The 17,083-nt window shown below is 39.4% G+C and overlaps 2 long non-coding RNA genes across 2 annotated transcripts; one reads left to right on the top strand and one right to left on the bottom strand.

Annotated features, from left to right (window-relative positions):
• Positions 1–15,864: 15,864 nt before the first annotated feature.
• On the top strand, positions 15,865–16,417 carry LOC134198834 (uncharacterized). The gene is made up of 2 exons (XR_009973082.1): positions 15,865–16,213; positions 16,281–16,417. It is a non-coding gene; the product is annotated as an uncharacterized LOC134198834 (long non-coding RNA).
• Positions 15,900–16,890, bottom strand: LOC134198835 (uncharacterized). The gene is made up of 2 exons (XR_009973083.1): positions 16,520–16,890; positions 15,900–16,010 (listed from the first exon to the last, which is right to left on the bottom strand). It is a non-coding gene; the product is annotated as an uncharacterized LOC134198835 (long non-coding RNA).
• Between the last annotated feature and the right edge of the window lie 193 nt (positions 16,891–17,083).

The following is a 17,083-nucleotide window of genomic DNA, read 5'->3' as shown; positions in this document are numbered from 1 at the left end:
AAGTACATTTGTACATACAAAAAGAAATAATTAATTGTGTTTGAATACTGTTAGCAAAGCTTCCCTCACCATTAGGCAGTTTTAACGGCAGAAACTAGAAAAGGTTTTTGTTGATGTTTCTCCCCTTGATTTTTTTAAAATAAACCTTACAAGTTAGTATCATAATAAAATATGATCACAGATCTTAATTTCATCATGAGCACAATCAAAGACGAAATTTAGTATCAGATAACCTCTTTGCTTCTGGAGTATTTAATATTTTTTTCCATACAGAATAATGTTTTGACAAACAATTTAATTTTAGATGTTTTCCAATAATTACATTTGTTTTTAACATGCGTTCCATATCATTTTCACGTATATATAAAAACTACACGCATTTTTACAATGTACAACACGAAATATCGTAATGCTATTGAAGAGATTAAATATTAAAAATAGTTGAAAATAATTCTAAATAGGTGACTTTATGTTTTTTTTTTGTAGTTGAGTAGTTTTTGGATCTAGTGTATCTACTACTGAATTAGTTCTGAATTGCAATTTTTAAAATGAGATGACAATATTTTTTTGGGAATTTGAGGTCTTTCTCGATTCGATCGAATTAGACAAATTCTTACCAATGTGTAGGTTACCTGTATCTTTAGTACAATTTACTTTGTTGAGACACTAATTGAGAAATAGAAATATAGAGCAATGCATCTGAACTCTTTAATACTCACTAAATTATTTCTGAACATAGTTGATTAGTTATTTTGGTCACCTATTTTATAATATTTGTACTATTATGATCCAATACTTATATGATACTGTGGTAATGTTACTTTCAGATAGTCACTGATGGTAGGACCTCTTGTGATTCCGCATGGGTAGGTACCACCACCCTGCCTATTTCTGCCGTGAAGCAGAAATGCGTTTCGGTTTGAAGGGTAGGGCAGCTGTTGTAACTATACTGAGACCTTAGAACTTATATCTCTACGTGGGTGGCGCATACGTTGTAGATGTCTATGGGCTCCAGTAATCACTTAACACCAGGTGGGCTGTGAGCTCGTCCACCCAACTAGGCAATAAAAATTTTTTTAGTATGGTATCTCGTATGTTATTTATGCAGTACTTATGAATTTGGTTATAATTTTGTTGATTTGTTTTTGTTTTATTTAATTACGAGTATATCGGTTTTACATAATTTTGGATTAATTAATCACGTTTTATTTTATTGCCCTATTTCGTTATTCTAATCATAATACGAGAAATGCATATATTGTTATTTGCGACACTGATCTTTCAATACATTATTGTCTTCCTATAAACTTAATGTTTATTTTTTCTGTAACATAATTGTTCCCATTTGTGCATGTATTCATCAGACATAAACTCTTCGTTGTAATAAATGAATATATTCCGGATTCCCTGTCTGTTTATTGTATCAATATACTTTTATGAAGTACTAGCTGACCCGGCAGACTTCGTAGTGCCTCAATCGATAAATAAAAGACCTAAACTTTTGTATAAAATAAGCTTAAAACAAACAAAAGGAATCCGTCCGACGGGGGACCCATCAAAGAAATAACAAAATTGTTCTTTATTTAATTCCGAGCATTTTCATATTTTTAAACCTTCTCTGGACTTCCACAAGTAATTCCAGACCAAAATTAGTCAAATCGGTCCAGCCGTTCCCGAGTTTTAGCGAGACTGACGAACAGCAATTCATTTATATACTATTATCGACCAGAAGTGAGGTAGTTAACAAAAAGAAATAAATAACACAGAACTGGCCTAATTATATTTCACTGAATTAACAACAATACTTTTAACAAAATGATTTCAATTTACTATTAACGAAAACTGTTAAAATTACACAAGTCCCAAACATGTTTCAACAAGAACCGCACACACGAACGCCACGCACTAAAAAGAGACAAAGGCGCAGCGAGGGATCGTTTTTATAGTTTTAGCGCTGGCTCTCGGTCGGGGGTTGCCAGGATTCGGTAACACGGCCGTTCCTGATGGCGAGGCGTCCTCGACCGCTTCATCTCTCAGCAGAAGCATATCTCTTCCAGCTACGTCAGAGCTTGCATCAATAAGGTCACCCTCTGTAACGTAACAAAAAAATTACACCCAGACCTTAATGCTCTAAAACTTTCTAAAATTTAGAATCCCTACTACAGACGCAAGCGTGCACTCTTACATCTGCAGCGAGGACGAGCCAAAGATAAACATTTGAAGTGAGAAGAATGGATATCGCACAACTGTCCCGAACTGCGCAATTTGAGACACCTGCACGATTCCTTTACTGAGTTAGCCCGTATAGGAAACGTCTAAAACAGTAGCGCGCTGTTGTCTGCAATATTCACCGATACAGATACTGAACATTACAGACACAACACAGCTAAACAGTAGGGACGCAAGATCCGGCCGAATCCGCATCTACCATACTGCTCAAAAAAAATAAACGGGAAGTAAAGCACCGTCGTGCCCACCTCAACCTCAAAAATGGGAAGTAAAGCACCGTCGTGCCCACCTCAACCTCAAAAATGGGAAGTAAAGCATCGAAGTGCCCACCTCAATCTCAAAAATGGGAAGTAAAGCACCGAAGTGCCCACCTCGACCTTCACATATTAATTTCGAAGAAAAGGCTGCATGTCACCGGGGTCCACTCGTAAGGATGATGTGGAAGCAGGGCAGCCGTCCCAGCTCCAGTCTGCTCCCACGATGCGAGGCTGCAGCACGTGTGGCGGGCGTCCCGCTCGACCGTCCTGATAGATAATCCGTTGGGTAGTCCGCAGCAGCAGGCCACAGACTAAGCGACATCGCCCTCTGCGTCACTGCCAGTCGTACAGCACCGTGCAGTCGGCGGCATGCGAGCAACACGTGCAGTATGCACGTCAGAAGTAGGTGAGCGCGCGCATGCAGCGGCACGCGAGCAACACGTGCAGTATGCGCGCCAGAAGTAGATGAGCGCGCGCAGCCAGCGGTACACGAGCAGTGCGCGCAGTATGCGCGCCAGAAGTAGATGAGCGCGCGCAGCTAGCGGCACGCGAGCAGTGCGCGCAGCCAGCGGTACGCGAGCAGTGCGCGCAGTATGCGCGCCGGAAGTAGATGAGCGCGCGCAGCCAGCGGCACGCGAGCAGTGCGCGCAGGCAGCGGTATGCGAGCAGTGCGCGCAGCCAACGGTACGCGAGCAGTGCGCGTAGTATGCGCGCCAGAAGTAGATGAGGGCGCGCAGCCAGCGGCACGCGAGCAGTACGCGCAGTATGCGCGCCAGAAGTAGATGAGCGCGCGCAGCCAGCGGCACGCGAGCAGTGCGCGCAGCCAGCGGCACGCGAGCAGTGCGCGCAGCCAACGGCACGCGAGCAGTACGCGCAGTATGCGCGCCAGAAGTAGATGAGCGCGCGCAGCCAGCGGTATGCGAGCAGTGCGCGCAGCCAACGGTACGCGAGCAGTGCGCGCAGTATGCGCGCCAGAAGTAGATGAGCGCGCGCAGCCAGCGGTATGCGAGCAGTGCGCGCAGCCAACGGTACGCGAGCAGTGCGCGCAGTATGCGCGCCAGAAGTAGATGAGCGCGCGCAGCCAGCGGTATGCGAGCAGTGCGCGCAGCCAACGGTACGCGAGCAGTGCCCGCAGTATGCGCGCCAGAAGTAGATGAGCGCGCGCAGCCAGCGGCACGCGAGCAGTACGCGCAGTATGCACGTCTGAAGCAGGTGAGCGCGCGCAGGTAGCGGCACGCGAGCAACACGTGCAGTATGCACGGCTCTGCGCTCTCCTGCTGGAGCACAGCGCCGACTCGCTAGTAACCTCACACGTCAGCGAAAACGTCCTGCGTCTGTGAACAAATCAGACAGAAGGCGCCTCCATTGTCAAAGTTTAGATAGCACCTGCAATGTTCCAATAATCCTGTTCGTTACGCCGTCCATCTGCTGACCAGCACTGCTACACACACCCGCCGATTTGCATGACGCTGTTCCAGGGTACTCAGGTGCACATGCGTCACCCCCTTCGATGGAAACCGTTGCTGCTGGAGGCAAAAATAAGTGCGCGTGTCGTTCGGTACAAGAGTGCGACAGCGTATTGCGATTAGACGGTACCGGTAAAGTGGTCATTAATCTCACGATCTCACGAGTATAATTATGTTCTAAACAACGGTTCCACGGAACTATGCCAGGAGACATCCTGCGGCGTAGGTGTCTTGCCCTTCTTACCCACAGAACGATCGCGACGATAATTAATGCAACAGACTTCTGAATCGAGAATTCGAGCGGTCATGACAGCGTCGATGAGAATGATCGCGCCTGTATTTTCTACATCGACGTCCCGTCACTTTTCAAAAAAAGCACGTGGTTTTATCCCAATTCTGATATTATCGACCAGAAGTGAGGTAGTTAACAAAAAGAAATAAATAACACAGAACTGGCCTAATTATATTTCACTGAATTAACAACAATACTTTTAACAAAATGATTTCAATTTACTATTAACGAAAACTGTTAAAATTACACAAGTCCCAAACATGTTTCAACAAGAACCGCACACACGAACGCCACGCACTAAAAAGAGACAAAGGCGCAGCGAGGGATCGTTTTTATAGTTTTAGCGCTGGCTCTCGGTCGGGGGTTGCCAGGATTCGGTAACAATACATATAGATTCATTAGTCAACAAGTTCAAGCCAACCTTTTAGGTGTGAGTGTAATTTCCGTTCGTACAGAAGTAAGTCGACCTGAAAGCGATGTGAAAGTCTTCAATGGCTGAGACTTTCTTCATTAGCTTCTACCTAACCGCGTGCAAGCTTTGAAGCTTCAATTTCAAACGCGTCGGTTTCACTGTAAAGTTTTGTAATGTAGAACGCATCTTACCAACCGGTTACATGTTGACTCGTAATGTTTTCTTCGGCTTTCGCGGGTCGTAGAGATAATTAACACCACTTTGAAGGTTCAATTTCGCATTTCTCGCTGTCGTTATATCATTTAGGATATTCCGAATACAGTTTTCGTAGTCATGGATGAATAAGGTGTTGTTCGTCTATATTTTAATATTATGCCAATTGATTAAGTACTGTTAGCACAATATTGATTGAGATTAAATCGTAAACGTAGTTCTGTTAATGTGAACTTTTGTTTATATATTAATTAATAATAATAGGTATATTTATTTATCAAAGTAGCCAGGACTCAATATGTTGTTACGTCTCTTAAAACTATGTTAGTACAAAATAACAATTACGTAGATAGGTAGATATTTAAAGTGCATAAATACATAAATAAATATGCAAATCATTGCTTTATCATTTCATGAGAAATGGCACATCAGCGATTCAGATATTCACGATATATTTTTTTAAATATTAATTAAGTGTTATTTAGTTTTCAGATACTGACGTGCTATTATTAGCTACTTACTCAGGGAACTACTGGTGGTAGGACCTCTTGAGAGTCCGCGTGGCTAGGTACCACCACCCTACCTATTTCAGCCGTGAAGCAGTAATGCGTTTCGGTTTGAAGGGTGGGGCAGCCGCTGTAACTATACTTGAGACCTTAAAACTTATATCTCAAGGTGGGTGGCGCATTTACGTTGTACATGTCTATGGGCTCCAGTAACCACTTAACACCAGGTGGGCTGTGAGCTCGTCCACCCATCCAAGCAATAAAAAGAAAAAAAGCCTCTTTTTCTGAAACATTTGTTGTTGCAAAAATCTCTAACCAAAAAATGAATCGAGAAATAAATGTTAATTAATCCGTAGTAAGTACGTCTTGAAATTTTTAAAATGAAACTAATGTTCGTTTCTCGTAGTTTTTAATTAAAACTTGTTAGTTAACGGACGGACGGACGAAGTCGTCAGTCATTTGAATGTTTTAAAAACGAACTAGCTGCAAAAATTAAAAACATCAAATGGGTATGTAAGGTATTTGGGTAAACCTACAGAAATGACTGTTTTAGACTTTAAATATCATTTTAAAAAGTCGATTTAGTGTTATTTTTTGTCTACTTCGCTTTAAGCGGTAACTGGAGGCATCAGAAAGTAAAAAAGACATTCATACGACGTCGGTCATTATAACGGATATATCGAAGTTTCAGTTTTATTGCAATCACAGCGATCCTATCATTCAAATTAATTCTTCACGTTCTAAAAAAGAAAGCCAGTGGTTTCAGTCCACACTGGCTCATAGTAGACTATTTTCTAATTATGTATTATGATAAGAATAAGAGGGAGAGCGAGATTGAATAAGGAAGATGAAAATATTTACGAAAGCTCGAAGAGGGCATGCTGAAATTTCCATATTTGCTGATTAATATCCAACCAGACTATTTCATGATAAGATTATTTCGCTTTTTTCTTTTGCTTCTAAATTAATACGTGTCAATGATAATTCTAGAACGAAAACCTTCCTTGTTGTCCCAACAACTGCGCAAATGTTTGACTGAAATTGATAAAAGACGCGCATAGATCTACAAATTTGTATGTATGTAAATGTATATTATTTATTTACTTTATACTAAATAATAGCGTATTAATTTTTTGCTCGTTTAAAAACCACGTTTAATCATTTAGTTTTTTTTGTTTTGTTATTGTACATATACAGAAGACAAAAATATTATAAAAGATAAAGTTTATTCCTTTATTTGGAATGTATGTGTGTATATATGTTTAATTTATGTTATTATAATATAATTTATGTTATTTTCTCTCCATTACCTTTGATTGACTAATAGGGAATGGTTTAGGCATTAAGTTCGAGATACATACAAATGCATAATGTGTTATAGTACAGTGTTATTACACTTTATGTATTATTATTTTTTGTTGCCCTTGTTGGCAGACGAGCATACGGCCCACCTGATGGTGAGTGGTTACCGTCGCCCATGGACTTCAGCAATGCCAGGGGCAGAGCCAAGCCGCTGCCTACCGTTTAATACTCTCCACAAGCCTCGTTTGAAGAAGGAGATGTCAACAGATTTGTGTGTTATTTATTTATTAATAAACAAAAATAGGTTATGTTAAATATTATAAAATGAGATGTCGAGTTAACCATAAAAACTATAGGATAATAAGTTACAGAAAGACTTAAAGCGTTCAATACAACAAAATATACAAGATACTGCTTCAAAATTGTAAGTCGTCAATATCAAACCGGCACGCTGTGGTTATTATTACTAGCGATAATCGAAAGCGTAGACCTGTGTGTATTGCTACCGTACAATATTGTATTCCCGTTATGAAACGGGCAACCAGTATTACAATCAGTACCTACGTATTCGATAGTATATATGAGTCGTCTATTATCAAAGGTGGCAATCTGTGCATTTGGATAAAAAAATGTTATTGATATGTCAATACAGATTGATCTGAATATAATCGTCTCCTTCAAAGAATACGGTTCAAAACCTGCATTAAATAAAGGTTAATAGTTAACCTGTTATTTATCTAAGATGTCGTTCCGAAGAGTTTTGTGACTGCCAATGGAATACAAAGTCAATAATTCGTTTTTCTGATTTACCAATCATTGTCCAAAAGTCAGATTGCCGGCTTTGATACTAGTCGACTCATATATACCCAGTATGAACTGTGAGCTTAGTGCGAGTTTTTTTACGTTCTCGATAGCGTAAAAGTTAACTTAAATTTTTGTATGCAGTTGGAACGTTTGGCTAGGTTTGCCGCTAGGGGCGCTGTTTCAACTACATACAAATTTGAGTTAACTTTTACGCTATCGAGAGCGTGAAAACACTCGCACTAAGTACACTGTTTGTATTTACAGTCTGTACTATACAAACCACGAGACGTGCTCCGCGGTTTCATTTATGTAAATCCGTAATATTTAATGAAACGTATTTTTCTGGTATAAACTAGAATTCGATTTAAAAATCCGTTGGTTGGTAAATTTTTACCCTACCCTAGATCGTTACTGGTGTTTAAAAGGCTATTCCAGCGACGCGCGGCTAGGTATAATATATAGTATATAATATATATTATAATGTAATATAGCAATAACGGCAGGGTCGTAAAACCAGTGCCACCATGGTCATGTCATTTACCATACGAAGAAGTATCCTATGCGTTAAACAATGTAAACAATTTTCATAAGATATTTCATTCGAACCGTTCAGTTATTTTTGAGTGATCGAAAAAGAAATATCCCAATACACAAATTTTCACGTTTGTAACTTTAGTAGGTAGGTATACTCGTAGATAAATCATTAGAAATGTTTTTACTATTTTGAAGATCAATTTGACAGAGAAAAACTACAAGTTAATTAGCAAATTTGTTTGGTGTAGATCAGGGGCGGGCAAATACTTTAAAGCGCGGGCCAAAATGAAATTTTCAAAATGTCTCCCGGGCCGGAGGACTATACCGCATATGCTTTGCACAAGCGGATGTTTTGGATGGAGTTTTTTCCCTGCCAATTTTTTTTTGACAAAAACACTAAGTATCATTTCAATTTGAATAAAATATGTCACGTAATTTTTAAAGAAATATTATTATAAATAAATGCCTATTAGATAAACCAGTCAATGAAACATTTTATTTTGTTACTTATTTATGTCATAATGATACAAATTATTTTATATTGACACATAGTTATTACAATTTAACATTTATATTGCATTTCGTAAATATAATAGTAAATAGAATTCAAAAAAGAAAAGAAAAACATCAAACGGTAAAATAAATATTTAAAGTTAATGCGAAACGTGAAATCTCGAATGTTCATCTGACATTATTTCTTCAAAATTGGGTTCCAAATCACTTGCAGCAATCAAAATCCATCTACACTGTAGATGGATTTTTGAAACGCTTGCCGAATCTATCGAGGACTTGATGAACGCTGATATCAAATTGTCTAGAGCTTAACGGTCAACTCGCAAGGCATGTTTTTCAGTGTTTTTTTTTTGTGTAACGGAGGTATAAAATGAAAATTGCTCTGCTGTTGCAAGGCCGGAGGGGCGACGACCCTCGCGTCCATCGACCCATGGTGTCCGGTGTCCTGTTCTCATAAACTATAACTAGACTGTCACAGGTAGCTAGTGATTGGAATTCAACGTGCCGGGCTTGGCGCAAAAAACGAGTTGGATTGAAACCTGCCTATGGCACTGATGCTCGTATCGCCGCCGTCTATGGCAGTAACAGCCTGTGATCAAATTAGCTGACTGTTTATTTGTTGAGACAGTGAAAAACTTTAGAATGGTTTTTTTAAACGGTGTAAATATTAGAGCGGTCTATTGACTTAATTCTTCATTCAGCGATAATCATGGCCTTTTAGACTACCTACTTTAGAGTATAAAACAGTATTGACGCCAGCCACTTTGAGATATGAGGTCAACGTTTCCAAAGATATAACACTTATCTTACGCTCATAATTGCACAATTACTTCGTGGCAAAAACTGACAGGACCCATGTGAGCTTCCAAGAAGACACCCAAAACAAGCATTATTATAATAGGATGTTCCATGGGGAGTGCTCTGCTCTTGTTTGAGATGATATTATCATCTCGTTTTTACCATCGCACCGCCCGTCACCGGAGCAATTTTTATCCATACTACTTGGAGCCACTGCGTTCATCCACAGTGCGTTTCCAGAGATCTTTTTTGCATCGTACCATCCGGTTTTAGTATAAGCTCCCTTCCACGGTGTTTCCCGAGCGCTATGACATGTCTTTCTTCAAACGAGGCTAGTGGAGAGTATTAAACGGTAGGCAGTGGCTTGGCTCTGCCCCTGGCATTGCTGAGGTCCATCAGCGATGGTAACCACTCACCATTAGGTGGGCCGTATGCTCGTCTATATGACTATACGGCAATAAACAAAACCAACGTTTTTATTAATTATATTATGATAGCAAATTGTATAGGTGTTACCGTAGGTCATATACAGCAGAATGATATAATGCTACCTACTTTGAGGAATGAGGTCTACCAAAAGACGTTACGATATATATGTTTTTAAAATTTTTCATTGCGATTATGCGTTGTTAATCCTCCACCGTGGAACTGACTTCAAAGACCGTGTCAGATACGAATTTCACTCACTGGTGTCGAAGCCGAAAAATGCTCACTCGCCTACGGGATTGGAACGTCAGCATGATCGCATCGCTTGATATGAGTACACCGGGCGTCTCATCCAATAAAAAATGTTCTATGGTAGTCATATAGATATGTATATAATGATTTCTTGTTATCATATTTCTTACATCCATGACACGATGTCTGTAGTGCCACGGTCATCGTTTATATTTGTCGATGAATCACTATTGTATGGCAAAAAAAAATTTCGATGGACGTTGATTATGTATTCAAGATATCTTATGAAACCGACAGATTTTACAATGTAATTTAATTATGTTAAAATAGGTTTTTATTTTCGTAAACAGCAAGAATACAAGGCTGGTATAAACTTTAGGTAATTGTACTTATTAGGTACAATTGATGATAACGCAGACGGATATATTAAAGTGGGTAAATGTAAATAGTATGGGGTTGGGCAGCGTTTTGACATTTCCCCTGGCATTGTTGATGTCCATGAGTGACGGTAACCACTCACCATCAGGTGGACCGTATGCTCGATGCCTACAAGGTCTTACCCTAAAAAAGTAAATATTATGCAGCATAGTAGTAGTGATTATGTGTATATGTTAGTATGTATGTATGAGTCTATGCATGTGTAATTTATTGACCAACTACCATGCCTTTCTTCGCATCACCTTTGTTGACTAGTATATGTCTTAGTCAGCAAATATACCATAATACACAAATAAAATACTTCGATAGGAAATTTCCAGTTTTGCCTGGATTAAAAAAAAAAATTTTTTTTTTTGTGAAATACCAAAACACGTTTATTTCAGAACGATCGGTCAGTCACGATTACTTCCCATTTCATTATATAAGTCAGTTAATTAATAGCCGTTAAGTTATTATAAGATCGAATATATTGTTTTTAATTTAAAACAATATGTTTACATTAGAGTACAGAGGTCGTTTACGTACTGACGTAGTAGTAATTCGACGAAGTAGTAATTCATTATGAACTATATTATTTATTTCAAGAAGTACTAAAATTGTGCTCATCTTAGAGTAACTCATTTGCCTACTGACATACTAACTAGCTAACTTATCTGATCTGCACATTGAGGGTAACTAGAATCCTTCAATTATGAGGTTTTTTTTCCTGTATGTTTGTTTGCGCCAAGTCGTCGTGGTTTAATTGGCAAGACGCCCTCTGTTGCGCGTCATATCATGTGATGCGATTCTACCGGTGTTCCAATCCAGTAGGCAGGTACGTAATTATCTAATAGTAGAATAGTAGAATAAGATAGAAGAAATAATAATAGAATAAGGAGTAAGTATAATAACATTCTTAATAAGACGAAACGCCTTACCACCAGATATGTTTTACAAGACTAAAACGCAGAACCGATTTTGATGAACTTTGGTAGGATATAGTTTGAATCCTGAGAAAGTATACAGGTTACCTATCGTCACACTTGTCAACTGCTGAGTCTTCGATAACGCGATATAAATATATTGTAGTCCACGCAGGCGAATCTGCGCGTGGAAATATAGGGATTATATTATATTTTTACTGGTGGTAGGACCTCTTGTAAGTCCGCACGGGTGGGTACCACCACCCTGCCTATTTCTGCCGTGAAGCAGTAATGCGTTTCGGTTTGAAGGGTGGGGCAGTCGTTGTGACTATACTTGAAACCTTAGAACTTATATCTTAAGGTGGGTGGCGCATTTACGTTGTGGATGTCTATGGGCTCCAGTAACCACTTAACACCAGGTGGGCTGTGAGCTCGTCAACCCATCTAAACAATAAAAAAAAAATTAATATAACTCGCCCCTTGTTATTTGTTCCAGAAAAATGTAATTTAGTATTAGTTATCTTATAAAAAAAAACAAAGGTTTTACTACATGTAAATTTAGAATACATTTACGATCGTTAAAAGCCGTGAGAGTTTGGAGGTGTTTGCAACGATTATTTTTTAACGTGTTGCATTCGTTAAGTCGTTAGTAACGTGACCTTAAATTCCGATTAGCACTGCGATCGGAAGTTATTTCCAACAAGATGTTAATTAATAATTGTTTTTCTTTAAACATGAACTATTACAGCGGTAAATTCCGATAGCTTTTGTTTTTGGATGGGTTTTTTGATATTCGTGATAACGCGTCTGTGTCGCTTGATCAGTGTGTTTAGTGCGAGTTTCTTAACGTTCTAGATAGCGTAAAAGTTAGCCCAATTTTGTATGCAGTTGGAACAGCGCCCCTAGCAGCAAACGTAGGCAAACGTCCCATTCCATACAAATATGAGCTAACTTTTACGCTATCGAGAACGTTAAAAAGCTCGCACTAAGCACACAGAAGAAATAATGGGGTTTTTGTTCTTTTTTTTTGCTATGCAATCGCTGGTAGCATAAGAAGCTATTCCAGCTAGCCCTAGCAAGAGTAGTGTTTCGCTGAATCTACGACCGAATCGGAATCGCGACCCACTGAGAAGATCCAGCAAACATCTCACTGCTTGATTCAGTATTGTTTCAGTCAACTAGTAGACGCATTTATTGGTTATCCTATTTTAGGTATGATATTATGGGAATGAGTTGCTCGCTGCGGGCATTTCAATATTGCAATAATTGTTACGTTATTGTAAAAATATTGTAAAAACGAATATTTAAAAAAAAATCTAATATTAAAAAAAAAAGATCATGACAAGATTTAATTTGATTTGATATCATATTGTAGATTTTAAGCGGTCACCGCTCTATAAAATTCATATTTTTAGTATTGCTAATCATGTAACAAAATATTAGAATATTAGAGATCGCTACGTGTTACGTTTCCTTCATGGTGAAAACTCCGGCGTTTACTTTGTAAGGCCTACCGGAGTCTATTGTATATTTTACTCTATAGATCAATTGGTTTATGTTCAGTGAAACATGCTGACTAGCAATGTATTTTTGAATTTTAATCTTTTGTGTCTTCTTGCTGAAGGGATGTGGTTGTGCTTTTAAATGCTGAAATCTTATATGAGTACGCTAACATTTCAATATTATTTAACTCTCAGTTTGAAGCATGGATAGAAGTCGGAAAAAGTTGCTAGAGTCAGCAGTACAGATGGAGTCACGGCCCAGGCGGCTGGCCGATCCTTCGGCTGGTTGTAGGACCGTCGAGGCGATTCACCCAGTCCTTGTGGATTGGGTGAATCGTGACAGAAGACGCCTCACTTTCCGGCTCACGCAGGTGCTGACTGAGCATGGTTGCTTCGGTGAGTTCCTGCACCGGATCGGAGCCGAGCCGAAGGCAGAGTACCACCATTGTGGTTGCGACTTGGACACAGCGGAGTATATGCTCGTCGTCTGTCCCGCATGGGAGGGATGGCGCCGTGACCTTGTCGCAAAAATAAGAAACGACTTGTCGTTACCAAGTGTTGTGGCATCGATGCTCGGCGGCGACGAGTCCTGGAAGGCGATGTCAACTTCTGCGAGTGCACCATCTCACAGAAAGAGGCGGCGGGGCGCGTTAGAGACGCACAAGCCCGCCGCCGTCGAGCGGGGGCCAGGGAGGCGGATGTCGCCCAAGCCCTGGTTCTCTAAGTGTTTCGGGTCCCCCTCACATGTCAGTCTGGGGACCGGCGAGGGGGGCCCAAGAAAACGACGTGCAAGCTGCTCTGCACGCGTTTTACGCTGAGCATCCGGGTGATGAAAGGTCGGCTATCCTCGATCCATGCTGGTTCTCACTCAGTGGGATATTCCGTACGACAAATCACTCTAACCGGCGCCATCTAGACGGGCTTCGGGTAGCCTGCCAACTGAGAGGACTGGTGGTCGTGGCGCCGACGACTGCCGGTCCGGCATCCCGAGGCGGAGGGTGATGGGAGAGATGTGCAGAGATTTACTCTGCACTAAACACTTTACTTTCCCCCCTTTGCCTCTTCATGAGTTCTGACTCGGGCGAGGTTCGGACGCGGGTTGTTGAGCGACAGGAGGTTTTAGTCAGCTCTACTCCGACATGCCCCGCCCTCTATCCCCAGTGGAGGACGGAAGTCCGGGGATTTTCTACTGACCAAAAAAAAAAAAAAGAGGTTATAACAAGCAACAAATAGTTTGAAATAGTTAAATAATATAGCATTTTAACCACCCTAGGTGGCCAGGAGTTTTGGTGATTATAGATGTGATAACTAAGAAAATAACACAAAAAATGACAATTGAGTTTGAGTACTTGTGTTTTTAAGTTGAACGTAGGAGACATTCACCTCTTGCGTGACGGATTCACGAAATAATCAAATAGTTTTGAAAAAATCACACATGGTCATCTGTCTCCATACCAGGATTCCTTGTATCATAGGAACCAGAGACTGACATACATGCATATCACATAAATATATAGATAAATCCAGTTAAAAAACAAAAAAACCTGTTCGTCATATCAATGTTTGCTCAATGTGAGTATCATAACCTAACAAATATTCGATCGCTAACCACGATCGATTCCACCGAGTGGGTCAGAAATTAAGAAATTGTTATGAAGTTACTAAAATCACGAGTATTTGTGCTTAAATTCTTTATAGATTACAAAGTATCGTTTTCCGTTTTCGTTTTCGGAGCCGTTCTCTATAAATTCTTAATTGCAAGTATATAAGTATCCTTACAAATTGTTTCCTTAACGTAATGTAGGTAATTAAATTTATTTTGTTACAGCTTGTGACGTCAAATTTCTAGACTTTAAACATGCTGATAACCCGATCGTACTGCGAAATTGATATAAATTATAACCTCTCCTTTGATAAACAAGTATATTTATTGTTAATACTCGATATTCATTGGAGCCTATGCGTCAACATTTGATGTGCCGTGAAGGAAAATGTTTCGATAAATTTAATTAGTAAATAGTTCATGGTGAGATTGAATATAATAATATATATACATATAATATAGTATAAAATAAAATAACTGAGGCAATCGCATATTGTTCTCTTCATGATTTGCTGCTATCAAAGGGTAATTGTTTTGCTAAATTTAATGGAGTGAATTCACCATTCACTGATTACTACTTTTGGCGTCGAGAAGGCGTTCTTTAAGGAGTGAATATATTTTGTTTATCCCGAATGCAAAGATAGGTTTCTTATTCCTAAGAAGTCGTGGCCTAACGGATAAGACGTCCGGTGCATTCGTGTTGAGCGATGCACCGGTGTTCGAATCTCAGGCGCGTACCAATTTTTCAAATGAAATACGTACTCAACAAATTTAATGTTCACGATTGACTTCCACGGTGAAGGAATAACATCCAGTAATAAAAATCAAACCCGCAAAATTATAATTTGCGTAATTACTGGTCATAGGACCTCTTGTGAGTCAGCGCGGGTGGGTACCACCGTCCTGCCTATTTCTGCCGTGAAGCAGTAATGCGTTTCGGTTTGAAGGGTGGGGCAGCCGTTGTAACTATACTGAAACCTTAGAACTTATATCTCGAGGTGGGTGGCGCCTTTACGTTGTGAATGTCTATGGGCTCCAGTAACCAGGTGGGCTATGAGCTCGTCCACCCATCTAAGCAATAAAAAAAATTACAGACTGAACCGGTTACGGGGCCTAGCTTGTGTTTTCACAAACTACAGCGTCTCTTTGGGGTTCTTAATAAGATTGTTGGCTTATTGTGAAACAAGTTGAGAATTTTTTTTTTTTGTAGGTACCTTGTTGATTATTTTGAGCGGGGCTTTATTCCCAGTGTTATTTACTCTCAATGGACACTTAGAATAGTTCCGACCAACTGAAGTTACTTCAGAGCTTTTCATAGCCAATTCGTTCGTTATTTCGTTATCCTCAAAATAACTATCTTCCGATTTCAAACATAAGGTCCTTTCATGCTTATAAAAATGGATTATTTTAGTAGCAGCTGTTGCGCTGTGGTAAATGAGCGTGGACTGTATTTATTGCTTTTGAGAAATTTATTAGTCCTTATGTGACAAATTAAAGATTGAATTTAATAGAAACATGAAATCGATGTGTCGCTCCATATTTCAGTAGTCGCTCCTGGCGGCTGAAATTGAAAGGAAAAAAGTGTCTTAGCTATGGTCATAGCGGACGTCACTCGTTGAGACTTTGACGTTCCGAAATCCGAGCAGCAGCAGATTTGATTATAAAACTATTTTCTTCTAAATTTAAAAAGTCAGGTGCCTCCATGTTTTCTCTTAGCAATTATCTAAATAGTAAAAAGTAGCGTCATAAAATTAAATGTATAAGGTACGTAAAACCTTAGAGCATTTATTGTGAACCCGGTTCGGTTCTGCTAATCTAGTTATTTTTGCAGCGCGGCTTTTGTCTACTTCTATTTGAAGAGAAGGATAACCGTTGTTCGAGATTTCGATCTTATTGTACTACTTTTTAGCTCTGGACCTGTGGTATTTTATATAAATATAAATTCGATAAGAAATTTTTTATCTATGTCTTTTGTCTTTGTTTTTTTATTAGCCACACTGACATACTGATAGAAGAACAAGTGATGACTTATATCAAATACATTTCAGATATAATAGTGTACAAACTTACAATTCCAATTAATTATAGTCGAATTTCGACTACTGCAGGACCTCTAGTATGTATAAGTACTTCAATATCTATTCCTGAAAATTCCTGTTTATTCAAATTTCAAAGGTGATAAACTAAATTTCATCTGCATTAACAGATGAGCACTTCTCGCTTTTTGTTCTATCTATCTGCCAGTAGCCTCAAAGGGCTGGCTTCACCATGACAGGAAGGTGAACTCATTCAACCTGAAAGAATTTATTAAGATAGTGTTTCGCTGAATCTACCACCGGTCCGGGATCACGATCCATTAAGAAGATCCGACGAGAAACTTAATGGGTTGTGTTTTGTGGATTAAGTTGTACGTCCGACTCTTCTCTCGTCGAATCAGAGCGATGACCGCTGATTGAAATATCTAAAAGTACAATTGTCGCCAAAATTATTCAAGTTATACGACGCGCGTTTCTTTATTTAGTGATAAACAGGTTCAGATTATAGGATCGAATACAAATATAAACTTCGGCTAAATTTCATTAGCCTTAAATTGATCAAATTTTTTCCCTGTTTTTAAAGTACCACAAACACACA

The sequence above is a fragment of the Bombyx mori genome, chromosome 5 (assembly GCF_030269925.1).
Source record: "Bombyx mori chromosome 5, ASM3026992v2".
In the NCBI taxonomy this organism is placed as follows: domain Eukaryota; kingdom Metazoa; phylum Arthropoda; class Insecta; order Lepidoptera; family Bombycidae; genus Bombyx; species Bombyx mori.
This window is presented reverse-complemented; position numbering and strand designations above follow the sequence as displayed.